Here is an 18115-nt window from a genome sequence, read left to right on the forward strand (position 1 = left end):
GGCGGCAAACAGGTTTCGTGAGCTCGGCTGTAGTTTTGGCTTGCGGTGACTTAGAATGAACTTCCTAGCGACAAGGCACTTCGGTGAAAAAAAAAAATGGATTTATGCATGTCGTGTGGCGACTGAACTGGTCCCCCACTCAAGGAGAGCATTTGGTCTGAAGATTTCACGCGGGAATGCGACAAAGGAAGCGTATTTCTAAAAGAGGAGTGCGGTTTAGCGAAACTCAACTGTAGGGCGTTGCTGAGGTCGGCTGGTTGACCGACGGGCTCTTACACACGAGCAAGTAGCCAAAAGCAGCAAAAATAGTCGTGGGTACGGTACAGAACATTCACGCGCGCTGTGGCACTTTCGTATTGGAGAGCCACACTCGCGACTGGGACTCCTCACTGGACATAATGCAAGTAAAATATTATTGTCGCTATTTTTGTTACTAAATCGAGTGAAGCATCCCAATAACGTTCAGTTGCTGTAAAACTTGGAGTAGTACAGTCTAACGAAAGATGCCTCTTGCAACACTGTGTCAACTTATATAAACATAGTCAAAAATTCTAGCGAAGGCTTGCAAGAGGTGGTAGCTGCGCTAGCTTACTCACTGTCACTTTGAACTGTGCTTTTGCCCTTCCTGCGCCCCTATTCGTCACAACACTAGCTCCAATATCGAAGCGCGACGTGCTCTGCTTGTTCACAGTCGCCCAGAGGAGGCCTCTCTCGTGGCAGCAGGTCATCGGTAACGAGCGAGACATATATACTGAAGCTGTGCCAACAAAATCACCACTCGCGCGGTCGGAAGGCGTAGAGAAATAACTGAGGATTTGAACCAGGACTTCGGAGATATTACTTCATCGACCATATACTTTTGGCGCCATGCGGCAGCGCCTATATGTGTCTCGACAGCCGAGACTGACGTCGTCACTGACATCATGCGGTGTAGCACTCCGGGCCTCACGAGTTGCGTATACGGCTGAAAGATTTTTGCTGGCTTAAACTTACTCTTTGAGTATTTTATAAAATGAAGCCACGTATTCTGGTGCGTAAGACGTGAGCAACATAAATCAATCACTGAATCAGTGTGGTCAAAAAATTGCTGCAATTGTCCTTTAAATAGTAGCAACACTGTTGAAACTAGAAGCTTAGTGCCGAAGTTTAAGCAAGATGACATACCTCAAGCAGTGCTCATGAAGAGGGCTCATGCAAACCCAACTCACCCAACAGTTCGTAATTTAATGAAGAGAAGTGCTTGAACAGAAACGTTGACAGCAAAACTTGATCGCATCATCTTTCTTCCTCTCTTGCTCATGTCCTCCTCAATCCGTTCGACATCTTCACAGCACTTGAATTAACGTCACATAAATTAGACCTGTCGAAAATCACGGGTAGTTAATATTAAACCTAGTTTTATGCTTTTTGCCACCGAAACGCGTTAGGAAATGAAGAGAAACGGGGCTTCACTGTCACGTTTCGCCGATAAGCGTAATGAATCATGTCTCACTTATTCTGCTGTGGCTGCGCTCGCAGTATGTTTCAATTTTATTTTGCTTCTGCTTGAGGCGGCCGTGTGGTCACAAGAGGATCCGTTAATTAAAACCACAAGCTCTTACTCATCTCGCCTTCCTTTTGTTCAGCGGCGACTCATTAATCACAGGGACAACCTCCGCATGCTGCTACCGCCAACGAAAAGGTAATCAGAAAAACCACAAGCAGACTGTTTCTGTCGTCTCCGGCTCCGCCCAGTACAAGGGCCGTTCAGCGCTAGGACAAAAGCTTCGCCGCTTCCCCTTTTGTCGTCGCCGCTACATACGGCGTGCCTGATTACGTAATTAGCGAGATAACGTAAAAATCTGCGCGCTCCATGGTTGCTGCCCAGACTGTTTCTCCCCGACATACTCACTCGTACAGACAAACTCACGAAAATCTGCGAATGGCAGAACTGTTACTGCTACGGCTCGGTACAGCTCAGCTGACATCTGCCACGGCTGCTGCTTAAAGATCTGCGAGTCATTTTTTAGGGGTGTGCGAATAGCCCTTCTTCCATATTGAATAAATTACCAATAGTGTAGCTTCACCACTGAATTGATAACTAATAGCGTAGCTACAAACCAAACAGAATACGAATCGAATGTTTGTTGTAGTATTAGCTAGCTATGCGAATATTCGTACAAGGCGAGCAACCGTGCGAAACAGAGAAGTTCCGGCATTGGTGTGGTGGCGTTGAAGCTATAGCTGCATAAAAACGCAACCCTAATCTCCACATAGGTATCAAAACATGAAATCAGTATATTAACTATATGACCGTCAAGTTGTACGTGCAAGAACAACCCCTACCGTTTACTGATGGACGCTGCGATTTTGTAAACGTGCGGCTGCATGTTTTTTGTTTGCTGACCTCATTTTCCTCTCGTCTTTCAATCCTCCTTCATCTTCATATCCCGTCATCTTTCTTTCCCACTCCTGGGTACCAAAGTGGTTTCCTCTCAGTTAACTTATCAGGCTTTTATTTTCCTTCTCCTCGTCCTTGCCTCGTCTACTATCCAGCCATATCCCGACCATCGTGACGTAATGTGCTACCTTCTGCAGAGTCCCTTCTTGCCCAAAAGCAGCTGTTTTACAGCGACAGCTGTTAAACCGCCGCTCCAGGGTTTCGCGTCGGTGTAATACAAGTAGTAGTAGTCGGCGCAACTGGTGGGTGCGTTCTCATGAGAACCACTCGGAAGCTGGTTACCGGGGAAGGAGGAGGGTATGAGGAGAGCGGAGGAATGCGTAACCGGTGGGTGCTTACCACCGGAACCATCAGGAGGATGGTTACCGTGGAAGCAGGAGGGTATGGCGAGAGCTTAGGAATGCATGACTGAAGAAGGGTTGCCAAGGGAACTACACGGAGGATAGTTCCTGTGGAAACCGGCCTCCACCAAGGTAATCGGTGCTTACCTTGGTTACAGTGGTTACCAGCCGTAAGAAGGCGCAGCCGGAGAGTGGTTACCATGGGACCCACACGGAGGGTAGTTACCCCGGACAGAGGAGCAGGAGGGTTACTGTGCAAGGAGGAGGGTATGGTACGTGCTAGAAAGGCGTAACCAGAGGGTGGTTACAACGGGAACAGCTCGGAAGGTGGCTGCCGTGAAAAAAAAAAAATAAGATCGTATGATGAGAGCGTAAGATAATGCATTCCGAAGGGGGTTGCGCAATCGGCACAACCGGAAAGTGGCTTCCACAGGAACCGCACGGGAGTATGGCGAGAGTGTAAGACTGTTGTAGCGCTTTCAAAGTGGGAATAGACAGCTCCAAATGGAGCAAAACGATCCTAACGTGAAAGAAAGAAGCGCTTCAATGTACGTGCCAAATTAACAGCCTCCTGATTAGCCCAGTTTATTAAAAAAATACCTCGAAGTAACGATAATGTCAAAATTGAATTAGTGCATGCACATCAAACCAATTGTTTAAGCAGCATTAAAAAAACTCTGGCCGTTAGAGCACCGTCTGAAGCACTTTACAAGCAAGACGAAATTGGCAGCATACACACTACTCATACGGTCACTGCTCGAATACGCAGGTGTTGTCTGGGACCCGCACAATGTAATTGATATTAACGGACTTGAAAGGGTCAAAAGGAAATTACTATGGTTTATTTACCACGCATACGGGGGGCATGTTTCAGTAACTGGTCTGCTCAAACAATCTGGGCTTCCACCCTGGAGTCGCGCCTCAAAGTGCGAAGGTTAAAAATGCTGTTAAACATAATACAAAAGAAAACAAAAGTCTAGTTTGTAGCTACATGCGAAATAACAGAACGCGCCACACACGAAACAAACATGACAGGAATATTTTGATTCCAAAATGCAAAACTAAATCCAATTCATTTTCATTCCACGCACCATTTCCTAGTGGAACCGGCCGTCATGCGACATTAGCAACATTTTATCGCATAAATATTTTGTGCGCTATTTCTTCATATGCGTCCCATTAGTGTGTCTAGTGTGCAGTGTACTTTTCTTGGTGTTCTTCCACTTATCTGTTTGCTTTTTACGGTCATGCAGGTGGCTTTGTGGTCGGAGAGATATATGAAGGTAGGTTCAACGCATGGTTCATAAGCAGATGTTTATAATAGGAAGACAACGTTGTGAGTGGCGTGGCCGACGCGGGAAATCTATTGCGAGCGGCAAATTTGACAGCGCCGCCGGCCAACAGAGCGGAGCCTATAGCGTGACTGCGAGGAGGAAGGGTGTCGAGGAAGACGAAGACGTTGTTGAACCTACTGTCACCTCAGCTCTAGTTATTTACCTAATTTTGCCTTTTTTACCTAGTATTATTTCAATATTCGAGGACGGCTGCATCTGCAAAGCGGTACTGTCCCTATGGGAAGAGTACGGCTGCTCCGGTGCCGGCATATCTAAAGGGACCACGCCAATCTAAGGAGGCTGGCTCGGAAGAGGCGGCCATGGCTTCCCAGGCCGTGGAGCGACCAGAACATGGAGACGACCACCCGCCCAGCGAGTCCTCTTCGTTCAGAGGGGATGAGTCAACGATCGTGGGCGGTGACAAGTCAGTGGCCGATATGGCTGACGTGGACAACGAGGGCTTCAAATTGGTGAGTCACCGCAAGCACCGAACGGTCGGGATCCTGGTAATAGTTGAGCCCACAGAGAAAGGGGTTGATTTAAAAGAGAGGAATCCTATCTTGCTTTTCGCGGCCATTCAAACACTGCTGGGATCAGCTCCAATTCGTAGTCGGTTCACCATGCAAGAGGCTCTTCAGCTGGATGTCTCAACGGAACAGCAGATTGACAAGCTCCTGCAGGTCTCTCAGATTGGTGACATCGAGGTTAATCTGCATGAAGAACACCTGTGTTATTAAGGGTGTACCAAACTTGTATTCAGAAAGTGACCTACTCGATTACTTGTAACCCCAAGGTGTTCTGCACTTGGAACGACTCGTGCGTCGTGTGGAGCCGCAGGAAAAGGAATGGGCTGCGAAACTTACCAACTCTATCGTGCTGACATTCGCTCCCAACACAGAGCACCCCGAAAAATTGATCTGGGATTTAGAAAACACGCAGTGGCCGATTTCACTGAAGCTCCTCCACTTTGTTTAAAATGCCAACGGTTTGGGCATGTGGCCAAAATTTGCATAAAGGATCGACGCTGTAAGCGGTGCGGTGGCGACCGCGACTTTAAAGCCTGCAAGGCCGATTTTGCTTGTGCCAATTGCGGTGGTGATCATCTAGCGTGTTTTGCAGGCTGCCCCTTCCGTGTGAGCGCTCTGAACTGTCGAATATTCTTCATTGCTGGTCCTAAAACCCCATCGACTGTGAAGCCTGTGCCAGGATTTGACGAGTTCCCAGTGTTGGAGTCTGAGGTTGTTTCGTCACCCAACAATGTCCCTAAGAGACCTGAGTCCAGCAAGACGCCAAGGTGCATTGCGTGCGAGTCGGTTGTTCGACCTCCAGCAAAAAGTGTACATGTTTCAGAGCGACCAGGTCACAGCCAGACTCGACGGTAAGGGGGACTCTCATATGCACAAGTGACAAGAAAACCAGCTGCTGTGGCCAAGACTGAGTCCCCGTCGGCACCTTTAGTAGAAGTTGTGAGTGCGTTGCGCAAAATAAGGAGCTCAAAAATCAAGGTGTGTCTGACCTTCTTCACGTTTTGTTTGGGGCCCTGCGTTCACATGTTCTAGCGATGCCGCCTGGTAACCTGAAGAGCTTCCTACAGCTGGTGCTTTCTTTTGAGTCCATGATTACCGCATTCGCAGCGAACTTCCGTTCGATCTAATATGGATGGAGTTCAACCTCACGGATCTAATACCCACCGAAAAGTGCCGTTTATATTGCAGTGCAACTGCGCTGGGATTTTAAGTCGGTTAGCTGAACTGAAACTATTCTTGAAAGGGACTTGTGTTCCAGTATTGGCCCTGTCGAAAGCTGTCCTGCCAAGCGGCAGACGTTTGACTGGACATGCCGCCCATAAAAACAGCAGCATAAAGTCATTTCCTGCAGAAAGTGCCGCGTTTTACATAAGAAGGGAAATCCCACATGTTTCTTTAAACGTTGCTGAGCTTTTCACGGATGACATCGAGGTTGCGGCTGTGCGATGTCGGTGCACGTTAAAGAACCTCAGGTGGTCGAAATTTCCGGAGACCTTCACTACGTCTTCCCTCATAGCTTGAGTTGCTTTGGGACGTTACACCCTAAAAAATCAAACCAAATCAAGGTAACGGCTGTTCTACTGTGATTGAATGTGTGTATAGATGGTGACTTCTGGAGTAGATTATGTTCTGTTGTGAGTGAATGTGTGCATAGATGGTGCCTGCGGGAGTGGAATATGTACTATTATGAGTGACTGTGGACATAGCGGGGCAGATCTGACCGGTTTTAGGACATTATTAACATACAAGTGACGCTACGGTGGAGCAATTGTATTGTGGTGATGGACGACGATGCACATGGGGCGCACTCCACTCTGCCGCCATCTATGAGCAAGTGGCGTTACCTCCGTTCGCTCGGCACAGCTCGTATCGAGGGGAGCGCGCTCGCTTTCCTCCCCTCCCTTCGCTCCCCTCACCCTCGGTTACACCGACGGCGACGGTGCCGCGGCTCAACCCACGAATGGGCGCATAAGAACTGCGCTCTAAAATAAATTGTTTTAGAAGCCTGTAGAAAATATATAGAAAATACCGGCAGAAGTGAGGTGCTTCAGTAGACGAAGCAGCAACATGTGTTCAATACGGGCGCAATGAACATTGTTTTATGCAGCTAACTTCGGAACGAAAATTGAGAAAGAAAGCGTAAATAACGAAAATTGTGAAGGTGCGCTCAAGTGTTCTTACATGAAGACTACGAAGCGGAATCCTCGAAGGGGCGCCTAAGAGCTGCGCTCTAAAAAAAACGTTTGAACGCGATTTAGCTGAAGTTAGATGAAAGATTTAAATGGAAGTTTGAAAGCGGTTTAGCTTAAGGTTACGCAGGAGACACTGACGGTGAAATTTGTGACAATACAGGTACGAGGATATCGACGGTCTATCGGTGCGGAGTTGCGCAAACGCCGGCCGCCAGTTTGCGGATGGTCAAAGGCTCTGGTCAAGCCTGCGAACTCTGAAACTCTGTCTCGTTTTTATCTTGGCTGCAAGCGCAGCGCCTTAACGCATCTTCGGTGCCGCCAGATTTGACTACAGCATACAGTTTTGTAGACCGACCTTTAATGAGAAGACGGGAAGGTCGACACGTGGAACGCACCTTTGCAGTAATAAAGCGGAGGTGCAGTTAATGCACGAAGAAACAAGTGAACGCCATGCAGCGAAACCCTCCAGTGAGTGTTTCCTAGAACCGCGTCAGCGCTTCCGCTAATTGCGAAACGAGGAAGCACTTAGGACGATGCAGACTGTCTCGACTAAGTGGAATTTAGGTAAGACAAAGGACGCCTTAAGACCCGACAAAGCGAGACCTGGCTGTGAAGTCGAGTGCCTGCGGATGCGGCGCAGTGAATTGGTCCGGGATCTCACAGGAAAACTTTTGTGAACTACGCGAACAGAAAAACTGTAGAACATTCCAGCGTTTCTTCCCGTGCGATCACGAACACGATCACGTGCGGCAGCAATTTCGGTATTTTCTATTCTAGCCTAATGGAGAAACGAAAAAAAAAAGAGCCACTTGAAAGAGACACTTATGACTGTTTGCGTGAGAGGGAGCGTAAGCACACACCCTGACTTAGTGAACGCAGTCGCCACGCGCTGCGGCGTGATGTAATCCGATGCCACGCAGCTAGTAATTCTACCTCTGCAAGGTTATACGTAGCCGTCGCGCCGCAACGCCGCACGGCTTCTGATCAGCGCGCTAACTTTGGGGACGAAGTCGGCGCTGTACTGCTGCCCTCGCTCGGCCTTAATAATACGACGCGATAGCAGTTGTGGCAGCCATCAACTACACACAAAGGGGAACAAGCTATATTCAACACTGCCTACTTTGAACGAAAGAAATGCTGGTACGGAATCGAAACGAGATTTTATTGCGGCAGATTTTTAGAGCAGAAATTTTATCGGCTTTTCCCAGGGTTTAACTTCGACCTCGCTGCGTGGCAATTGCTTTAAGCAGTTTATGTACATAGCAGGCAAGAGAAAGGAAGTGTGAAAACTTCTTTTACAATTTCCTCACAGTAGTGAATAAATCATGACGTAAATATGTCAGCTTCTTTTTTTTTTCGACGTCATGGCTGTCGCAGTTCGCGCACAATGCACTGGGAGCACCACGGTAACGGCGGAGGCGTTCGTCCGTCCATACACTGCCTGTACGGAGGCGGAGGAGGAGACGAGCATGTAGTGAATACGGTGCTGTCTTAGAAGGTTGCTTTAGAGACATGTACTGTGGTGTCCATTCCTTTCGGGTGTACACCAAGATATGAGAGACAGGCATTTGCTTTCCTTAAAACCAATTTTCATTTCATTTCATTTTTTTAAGGCCCTTACGGCGCGGTTCGGGTATCCACCGAGACATGAGAGAGGCGTCGTTTCTTCTCCTTAAAACCAATTTTCTTTTGATTTTCCTTCCCTTACGGCGCGGTTCGGGTGTCCAGCGAGATATGAGTTTTCTGGCGCGCTACTCCCGGGACCCGCCAAGGGTCTCGATAGAACCGAGGAGTGCCACCTCAGACGGCTCCAAACCGGGTCTTTCTTAAATCCCGCCGTACTAAAACACGTGGACCCGACATTCACGGGCAGGTGCAAATTCTGCGGGCAGTACGCTGACTTATACCACATGGTGTGGGCCTGGCCGTTAAATACAAATGTAGCAGTTATAAATCTGCCAACTAGGGAGGGCTGGGAGGCGTCCCTGTCCAGCTCGGACCTGGAGGCCCAGCGGGCCCTGGTCCAGAGAGCACGGGCAGCGGCGGCAGCCAATGGCGTCCCGGAATAGGGACTGCCACCCAGGTCAACGTCCATCCACAGCTTCCCTTCCCAATTCAATACAGTGCTACAATAAATGTTTCCTCCTCCTCCTCCTGGTGCTCTGTTTGTCTTTTTGTCTTTTATTTATTTTCTTTATTTCTTATATTTAATTTCTTTCATTTCCTTTTTATTCTCGTTTCTGTGGTTATTTCTATTTTTTTTTTATGCAGTCGGCGAGCGCATGACGTCGCTCGGTTTCGTGCATGCGCAGAGTGGCAAATCTGACCTCCGGCTCACGCGAAGCGCGGTGTTGACGAGCCTAGTGAAGCTTTTCGCTTCAGTAAATGTCGCTCGTGAAGAGGTACTAGCTCTCGCAGTGATGGCGCCTTTCGGCATGTGGCTCTGAATCGGAAGCGAGATATTTCCATTAATTTTCGCTGCCTCCGTAAATTCAAAAGTTAACTGCTGCAGGTGTGCCCAAACCTCCCAAGTAAACAGGCATACCCCAACCAACTCCTTCCTGATGAGCAGCTGCTGTGCCCAGCTCTAGCCTGTAAGACCAGCAACGGCAGATGTCGCGGGCCCCTAGGATAGCAGAAGCTGTCCTAGTACTATACGTTAAGAATCCCTCCCATGAGTACCGGTTTGCAGCCATTCTACGTTCTGATTCGATTAAAGTCTTTCACCCCCACCCATGCTGCCAACAAACACAAGACACTTTTCGCACGGTTGCTGCGTTCCCGCTGAACGTGTCGTGTTCTGCTTCAAAAATACCAGCCATCTCTCACAGTATGGCGCTTACAATGCTGAAGTAAAATTGGTTTACACACCAGTGTACAATGGGAATAAAAGCACTAAAAGATGCTTTAACCTATGAAGCCACTATGGCGCCTGCAGTGTTAAATTTTTCTATTTTTGGCTTTCGCAATAAACCTGCTATTAGCACTTGTGTCCTCATGCCTTATGTAGCATTTCGTTTTGTCTCCCTTTCTGTCGTGCGTCACTGGTACTACCTCACATTTCCTGGCACTCGAGGGCTCCGATCAGTGAGCCAGTCCTGTCAAGTTCTCCCTGTGTCCTCGTCTTGCAGCGCTGCAGCGCTGGATTACTTTTCTAGTAAAACAGTGCCAGGGGTCTAGGAGAAAGAAAAACGGAATAAAATTTACAAATAAGCGCCCCGTCGCAGTCTTACGTGCACCTTGAGAATTAATTGCACGCACACATCCCTTTAACAAACTTTGTTTGTAAAGCTCATTTACTGCTCTCTCGAGGTCACAGAGTCTCTCAAACTTACCCAGAGAGAAAAAAGGCGGCTCCATATATGCAAGTTTCTTAACTAGAACTTAATCCCCCACTCGAATGCAGAGATGTGTTTTCGTAATTGCCTTGGACAGTTGAGCGAAAAACACACAGATTCTGCCTCCGTATCGTCATCTGCACCACGATGCTCTTTATCGTGAACAGGTAAAATTATTTTAGTAGTGTCCTTTTAACTCCGAAAACTCAGCTCCAGTTAAAACTTTCACAGCATTTTTTGGAGGTTTGCCTCGAAGAGAGCCGTATTGTTAATACCGAATCCACGTTTTCTGGCCAATGGTAGCTAAGTCAAATACAAAGCCAGATCTTCCCTGCGGTCCTGCGTATCTACTTAACAGATGAACTACCACAGCGTCACCTCTACGTCTCGGTAAATTTTGAGAAACATTATGCACATAGCCAGACAGCTCTATTTGAAAATCAGTGCAGAGCCAAAAGCACTGCTCTCCTCGAACGAAGCTTGCGGCATAGATGCTGCTTTTTTTTTTTTTTTTGGGGGGGGGGGGGGGCTTCAATGCAATAGTACCAAGACAGGAATGACAGAGGCACGTAGTACACGAATCTTATGAATACAGATAAGAGTTTCTTTAAATTATGATAAACTTGATTTTAAAAAATTCGCTGTGGCTAGCTTGGTTAAGCCCGGTAATTGCGAAAGCAATATCCGTACCTACGCCATGTGTTCAGCTGTTAGTGTAGCTGGTGGTGGTGCTTGTGGTTAGACTTGTGGTGATGCATCGGTTATACAAACCAATCCAATCCCATCCAATCCAATCCAATCCAATCCACTCCAATCCAATCCAATGTAATGTAATCTAATCTAATTTAATCTAATCCAATCCAATGCAGTCCAGTCCAATCCAATCCAATCCAATCCAATCCAATCTAATCTAATCCAATCTAATCCAATCTAATGCAGTCAAGGTCAAATGAAGGTCAATGGTGGTCACCGCCGCAGCACGGCAAAGGCGTGAAAGTGCACGTAGTATTGCTTTCGCAATAATAAACATAGTTTGATGAGTTCTTACTGGTGGCTAAACGCCCGGTATTTCGGGGAAGCAAAACACACGCACGCACACAAAAAAATAGGCCTTTTAGTTATGAAGACGGCTTCTGCGGCAGGATATTATCAGTGTTGGCGTACATCGACAAACAGGTGAATAAAATTAACTAATTAGCCGGTAAACTCTTTGCTGTTAATTAACTTGTCGACTATAAGAGTTAGAGACTTGATTGCCATTGGCGATTTGTGGCCGGTAGTTTGTAATAACCATATCAGTTTTTAGAATTTCTAAAGCCTGATTAACTTCGGCTCTGTTACCCAACGAGTTTTGGCTACATCGTGCCAAAATACGTGCGCTTTCAAAGAGCATTCAGGCAAAGCAATCCCTCCAGTGCATGTAAACAGCCGAAATAGCAAAATTTTGTCAAGCCACACTGCCGAGGGTAATCGTGTTTTCGAAATTTTATAAACTGATATGGCTGTTACTAACGACCAGCTACAAATCTCTAATGGCTGTCAGGCGCCCCTATCGGCAATAGGTAAAAGGTTAATCATCACAAATTAGTTAACCGGCCAACTAACTTACTTTATTTATTCACCTGTTTTCTGATGTCCGCCGATACTGGCATTATTCTGGCATTAAAGAAGTCTTCATAACTCAAACAGCCTATTTTAAAAAAGAGACGTATCGTAGTTTCTCGAAAATGAATGGAAAAATATCCAAAGCTATTGACCACCACACTATTATATGCAATTTTAAATGCGAACCGGATTAGAGATAAGAGGTGGCCTCCTCAACTTTAAGTTCTCGTAAGATTTGCATATTCTGTCGTCATTCTTCTCTCGCTCTCGTCCAAAGATAAACTGGGAGGCAGATATTCTGGAGCGTATATGCAAATCAATTCCTCTAATGCCCAGAGAATTTACATTTCTCAGCGCTCATTGAAGTTCCCAAATCTGGAAAACTAAAAATGGAGTTCAGTGATTGCTCCCTCGGCCAAATTGCTCATTGCGCCGTTACATGGAGGCCTCCCACTATTGGTCAGTTTTTGCTTAGACCACGCTGCCCTACTTGCTACGACTGACGCCAGCAAAGTAAGAAGAAAAGAACAGATATATGTGCGAAATAGCCAAACCACCGCAATTGTCTTGTCCCTTCATATTTACTTAGACGTACAAAATAACTGAAGAAGTCCATATAATATTCCTGAAAAAAACACTAAGTGAAAGATAATATATCCCGCTCACTGCGCCCAGTGCAGTAGATACCCTGAAGTTCATTAAAATGCGCAAACGACCACTCGATGGAGCGCAGTCTTTTCTCCACAGTCCGATGGATCTGTGGATAGCTGAGCGCATTTCATTATCTTTATTACCAGTGATGCATAAAAACTGAGAGTAATGACCGACTCATAAGCGTTCACAGAAACGAAACTAGCATGAAGAAGGCATCGACAATGATTCGGTGAATAACGCAAGAATATTTCGTAGCTCCGATCCCCCGACTGCAGTATATATCCTACAACGTTAGCGAGAGAGTCACCGGTTCGGTTTTTTCTTTTTTTTTTTAAACGAAAGAACAATCTGTACAAAACTACGAGAAGTGCCCAAAGCTGCTACGAGGATAACTCGTAAGACGCACGAAGGTCTCGAAACATATTCCGTTCTCGTATTTAAGAACGCTTCAGGCACAACACTAACTACCAGCTGATGATTTCTGCAGGCATTCAGCCTTTCTTTTTGTGGTGTGGAAGGTAACCGACTGTCGTTACTTTGAATGTTTTTTTTTTTTTGCCTGTCTCGCAACTTTAGGCAGGCATCGACGCAGTCTGCAGCAGAAGCTTTTGTTAGAATTAGTCGGTGAGTTGTCGCTTAGCATCCACCTGAATAAGTGAGGAAAGTCATCTGAAGCTTGCGCAAAAAAATGGTGCAGCGCGCACAAAAGCTCGCGACGTCAAACAGCTCCAGTTTCATCCCAGCGGCTCGTGTATATTCACGCCGTTTTCCAAAAATTATATTTTTAAGTCCCGGCGGAAGACAAAGGGAAATGTGCCGTGGCACGCAACCGGAACATGCGCTGAAAAGTGTGCATCCGGGCGTGACGGTTCGTCGTAGCGGAACACTTCCGTGAGAATCCTTCGCAACGGGTGCAAGTGGATGGGTACGAGGCGCAATCAAAGAATAATGAAGAAAATTGTTTCGAAAACGCCGGTAGATGGAAGGAGAGAAAGCGCTTCGGGCTTCAGATATAAATGCAAAATAAACAATGGCTGTATACTTTTGCAAAAACAGAACATTATCACTTTTCGTGTGCTTGAAAATTGAAAAAGTCTGTGTATAGAAGAAAAGGAATGCGAATGCAAATGACTGCTCATTAAGGAAAAATACGGCGTCAAAACGGCAACATTGAAATAACTGTTGAATGATCATCGTGTTGCAGAGGCTAACTGACCCTTTTTGTACCTGCCTTTCTACCAAGGTCACAGTAAGGACGAATTCAAGTTCTCCTGTATGGATAGACTGCGGAATGCTATTGAAAAAGAGACCACACTCTCCGAAAGCAGATCTTTATTTAGAAACGAACAAAAATGTGGCCAGGGTTCAACGTGGCTTGAACCTAGTTATACGAGCTAAAGGCCTGTTAGGCATGGTCTCCAATGTCTCAAATGCCGAGGCCAAGATCAAGGATCAAGATTAAAGGTCAAAGGGAAAGGTCAAGGTCAGGCACCCAATGATCATAGTCATATGACCACGTGGTCATACTACCATAGCTTGGGCACGCCACCGCACAATTAAGTTCAGTTCGACCTCGTGATGCATTGAAGGTCATTGTCGATGTGGTTCCACCTGACACAAATCAAACATCAAGGTGATGGTTAAGGGTCAAGGTCAAAGGTCAAGGTCAGGTACCCAATGGTCCTAGTCATATTGATACAGCTCAGAAGTGGACGAAGAAGAAGTGCTTCGCCATCTCGCTGGTGACGAGGAAGAAGAAGTGGTTCGTCTTCTTGCTGGTGACCGCTCGGCAGACTGGAGCAGTTCTTGTGTCTCTGTGTGCTGTGTAATATTCGTGACAAATCTGGTGGAGGTCAATGACAGCACCGTTCGTGTGGAGAAAGTCAAGACCGAGGATCAAGTCCCTCGAACACTCACGGAGGACTACAAACTCGCCGACGTACACAAAACCACGGATATCGACACGGGCTGTGCACCTGCCGGCAGGGATAATCAGGTGACCCCCAGCAGTGCGAATGCTAGGCCCCGACCACCCCGTCAATACTTTCTTCAGTTGTACGGCAAGGGCCAGGCACATGACAGAATAGTCGGCACCAGTATCCAGCAAAGCGGTCACGTCGATTCCGTCAATTTTGACGCACAAATCGGAGGTAGCGAGTCGGATGCTGTCGCTACTCGCTCCCGGAGAAACATCGTCGCGTGGTAGTGGCGCAGGAGGATCTTCACAAGTCCCGGCATCAGCGGCCTTGCCTCCAGAGGCCGCTGGAATCAGTTTTCCCGGCGTGGACTGGGAGAACGGCGGCCGGAGTAGCCTGCGGCTTGACGGGGGCTTGGAGAACGGTAGCGTCGCGGCGACGGTGATCGAGCATCCTGGTGGCCTGACGTGATGTGGTTCTGGCGCGACGACAGATGGAATGCTATCTCCTGCGGTCGTTCCCCGTTCTGAGGGCACGGGTCGTCCGGTGCGAAACCACGCAGGCCCACGCGGCGGTATGGGCACGCCCTGTAGAGGTGACCCGCCTCGCCACAGTGATAGCAGAGGGGCCGACGATCCGGGGCACGCCACACTTCACTCTTTCGCGGCCGCTGATAGGCTGGCGGAGCGTCACCACGAGGGGAGCTCGACGAGAGCACTGCGGGAGTCGCGGCAGTGACGTCGTACCCAGGGGCCTGGCGCAGGACTGACGCATACGTGGGCCTTGCATCAGGCTGGCGAGGAACCTCGGAAATCTGGTGCTGTTGTGCTGCCAGGCGCACCTCGTCCCGGATGACTTCGCTCAGTGGCGTGAAAGATGGCGTCTCGGACGGCGTACGGAAGGCCTGCAGTTCCTCTCTGACGACGGATCGGACCAGCTCGCGTAAAAAGGCCGCGTCGATACCGGGAGGCATGGAGATGGGATCAGGCCCGAAGGTGTTGACGTCGCGATTGTACTGGCGGGCTCGCTGTTCCAGCGTCTTCTCCATAGTTGCCGCCTCGGTGAGGAACTCTGCCACAGTGCTTGGTGGGCTGCGCACGAGTCCTGCGAAGAGCTCTTGCTTGACACCCCGCATGAGGTGGCGAAGCTTCTTGTCTTCTGTCATGTTGGGATCCGCGCGCTTAAAAAGGCGAGTCATGTCCTCGTAGTACATGCGTACACTCTCGTTGTGGCGCTGGTTGCGCGAGTGTAACGCAGCTTCTGCTCGCTCTCGACGGTCTGCATTCGGAAAAGTGGCTTTAAGATTGCGGCAGAAAGCTTCCCAGGACGTAAACGAAGCTTCATGATTTTCGAACCATGTCCGAGCCGACTCTTCAAGTGCAAAATAGACATTGTGGAGCTTACGGTTGTCACTCCAGCCGTTGTAACGGGCAACCCGTTCGAATATCTCGAGCCAATCCTCGGCGTCCTCGAAGACGTCGCCATGAAACGACGGGGGTGTTCGTGGCTGATGACAGAGGATGTGCGCCGGGAGCGTGGTCTCAGTTGCCATGGCAGCTGGTGCCTCCGAAGGCCGGGGTTGCGTCGCCCTGGTTGCAGCCGGAAGGAGTCCAAATTCAGGGGACGCTCCACGGAGGCGGCGGCCGCGGCGCTGGTGAACTGGGGTGAGATCCGTATTGGTCGGTAGCCTACGCGGGTCTGGAAGCGTACCCCGCACCTCCACCAGATTTGTCACGAATATTACACAGCACACAGAGACACAAGAACTGCTCCAGTCTGCCGAGCGGTCACCAGCAAGAAGACGAACCACTTCTTCCTCGTCACCAGCGAGATGGCGAAGCACTTCTTCTTCGTCCACTTCTGAGCTGTATCAATATGATCATGTGGTCATACTACCATAGCTTGGGCCATATCACCGAAAAGTTAAGTTCGGTTTGACCTTGTGAAGCATTGAACGTTATTGTCTCATCTGCATCAAAATGGCAGCTTGTACGTACACCCTAGGAGTAAATCTCGCGAGCTAAAAACAAAATACAGGTCTCCCATCACCGGCCCATTTCGCAATGCGTGATCAAACACCCAATTTGCGCACGGATATTTACTGACAGCAATAAATTGATGTGCTAGTCCTGAGTGGAAGTTTAATATGATTAACCTCTGGCGCCTGCTTACGGCGATCACATCTATGGCTGCACAACAGTGGTCACCTAGCGGCTTGAGCGTCCTCCTCGTATGCGGGAGCTGCGGGGTTCGATCGCCTCTGAAGGCAGGTAGAGGGTGTGTTAAAACTTCCCACGCCACCATGTCCGCTTCAGAGCAGGGTCGTGGAAAACTCGTGTCACCCTCGAACCTCAAAAGCTCTGTACATGGTGGAAAAAGTACAACTATAACCTCTGAGAACCTTGATAACATCATAACCATTTTAAGTGCGAGTGCTGCAACTCAGACCCTGTTGCCTGCGAAATTTTTACGTGCCCTGTAGCTACTGGTTTTCTAATGGGCACGAGCTTTCACCATTGGACGACGCCTGGGTTAGCTTAATTCTTTCGTGGTGTGCTGAATGCTGAACCGCCAAGTTCCGGCATTGCCTGAAAAACGGCATATGGGATGATTAAGGCTGTGCCCGCCATGTTTTCATCGACTTTGGCGTTCATGCTACGCTGAAGCAGTTTTCCGTACGCACTGAAGAGCAGACGTGGTTGACGGTACATGTCAAAGCACAGGTAGGTAACAATTAAAGGGAAGCTGAATTTTTTTTTTTGAGAATTCGAGATTATTCAAGAATTCGAAACTATGAAGCATCTAGGTAAGCATGCTAAGTATTTTTTCACTAGAATTCGAAAGGGTCAAATAATCATAGAATAAAATCGCGATGAAGTTCAGGCTTCTCCTCACTGCGTTGGATAGTGCGAGAATACTCGTAGTTGACGTCATTATTGCCGAAATTTCCCATGTCCGCTGCCTACGCTCGCATGCTGCTGTGCGTCATCCGATGCCTGCAAACAATGCTTCGTGAGTTTTACGTTCGATAGAATCGGTTTTCTTCCATGAAATAACGGTTTCTTCTCTGGAAACGCCACGCCGTAACACGTGACGTCATTATTTATTTATTTATTTATTTATTTCATAATACTGCAGGCCAATAGATTGGCCCATGCAGGAGGGGCTATACAAGGCATTGAAAATGACAAATACCAAGAAAATACATGTGGTTACAAACAATGAGCAGAAAAACGAAATATAACGCTCCTTCACTCGAGAAAATGCTTCTCAAGAGCTTTACTAAAATTTAAGGACTGGATTATAGGGGCCTCAGCTCGTCTATGTGCACTTCAGGTAATCCAGAGTGCCGACGCCACTTTATTAGGTGATTACGCCACCATTTAAATTGCAGCGCATAATGATTGCGCAGGCTTTACCTCCATGTTTGACACATTCGTCCCCTTTAAGCTCATCGAATTCTAGAACAGTTGGCCTTTAAGACCAGCCGTACCTGTACATGCGGACATTGCATGTCTGACCCCGTACAGTGTGCACTCTATTGTTATGAGCCTATACGTACTACGCGACATTTTCTGGCGATGGAGTAGAAGTTATGGAGCCGGAAGAAGGCCGCTAGAGCTTACTATGCAGCTGAATACAGTATCGAGTTTTGTTTAACAGCTTTCTTTTAAATCATAACATACTGGTGACAGTGGTTGCTTAAGGTATACATCTAACAAAACTGCCACGTCCAACGCTCGAAAGTCGAGAAAAAAGCAGTTTTCT

Source organism: Amblyomma mixtum, chromosome 6 (assembly GCF_055824585.1).
Source record: "Amblyomma mixtum isolate Tamu chromosome 6, ASM5582458v1, whole genome shotgun sequence".
NCBI classification, from domain to species: domain Eukaryota; kingdom Metazoa; phylum Arthropoda; class Arachnida; order Ixodida; family Ixodidae; genus Amblyomma; species Amblyomma mixtum.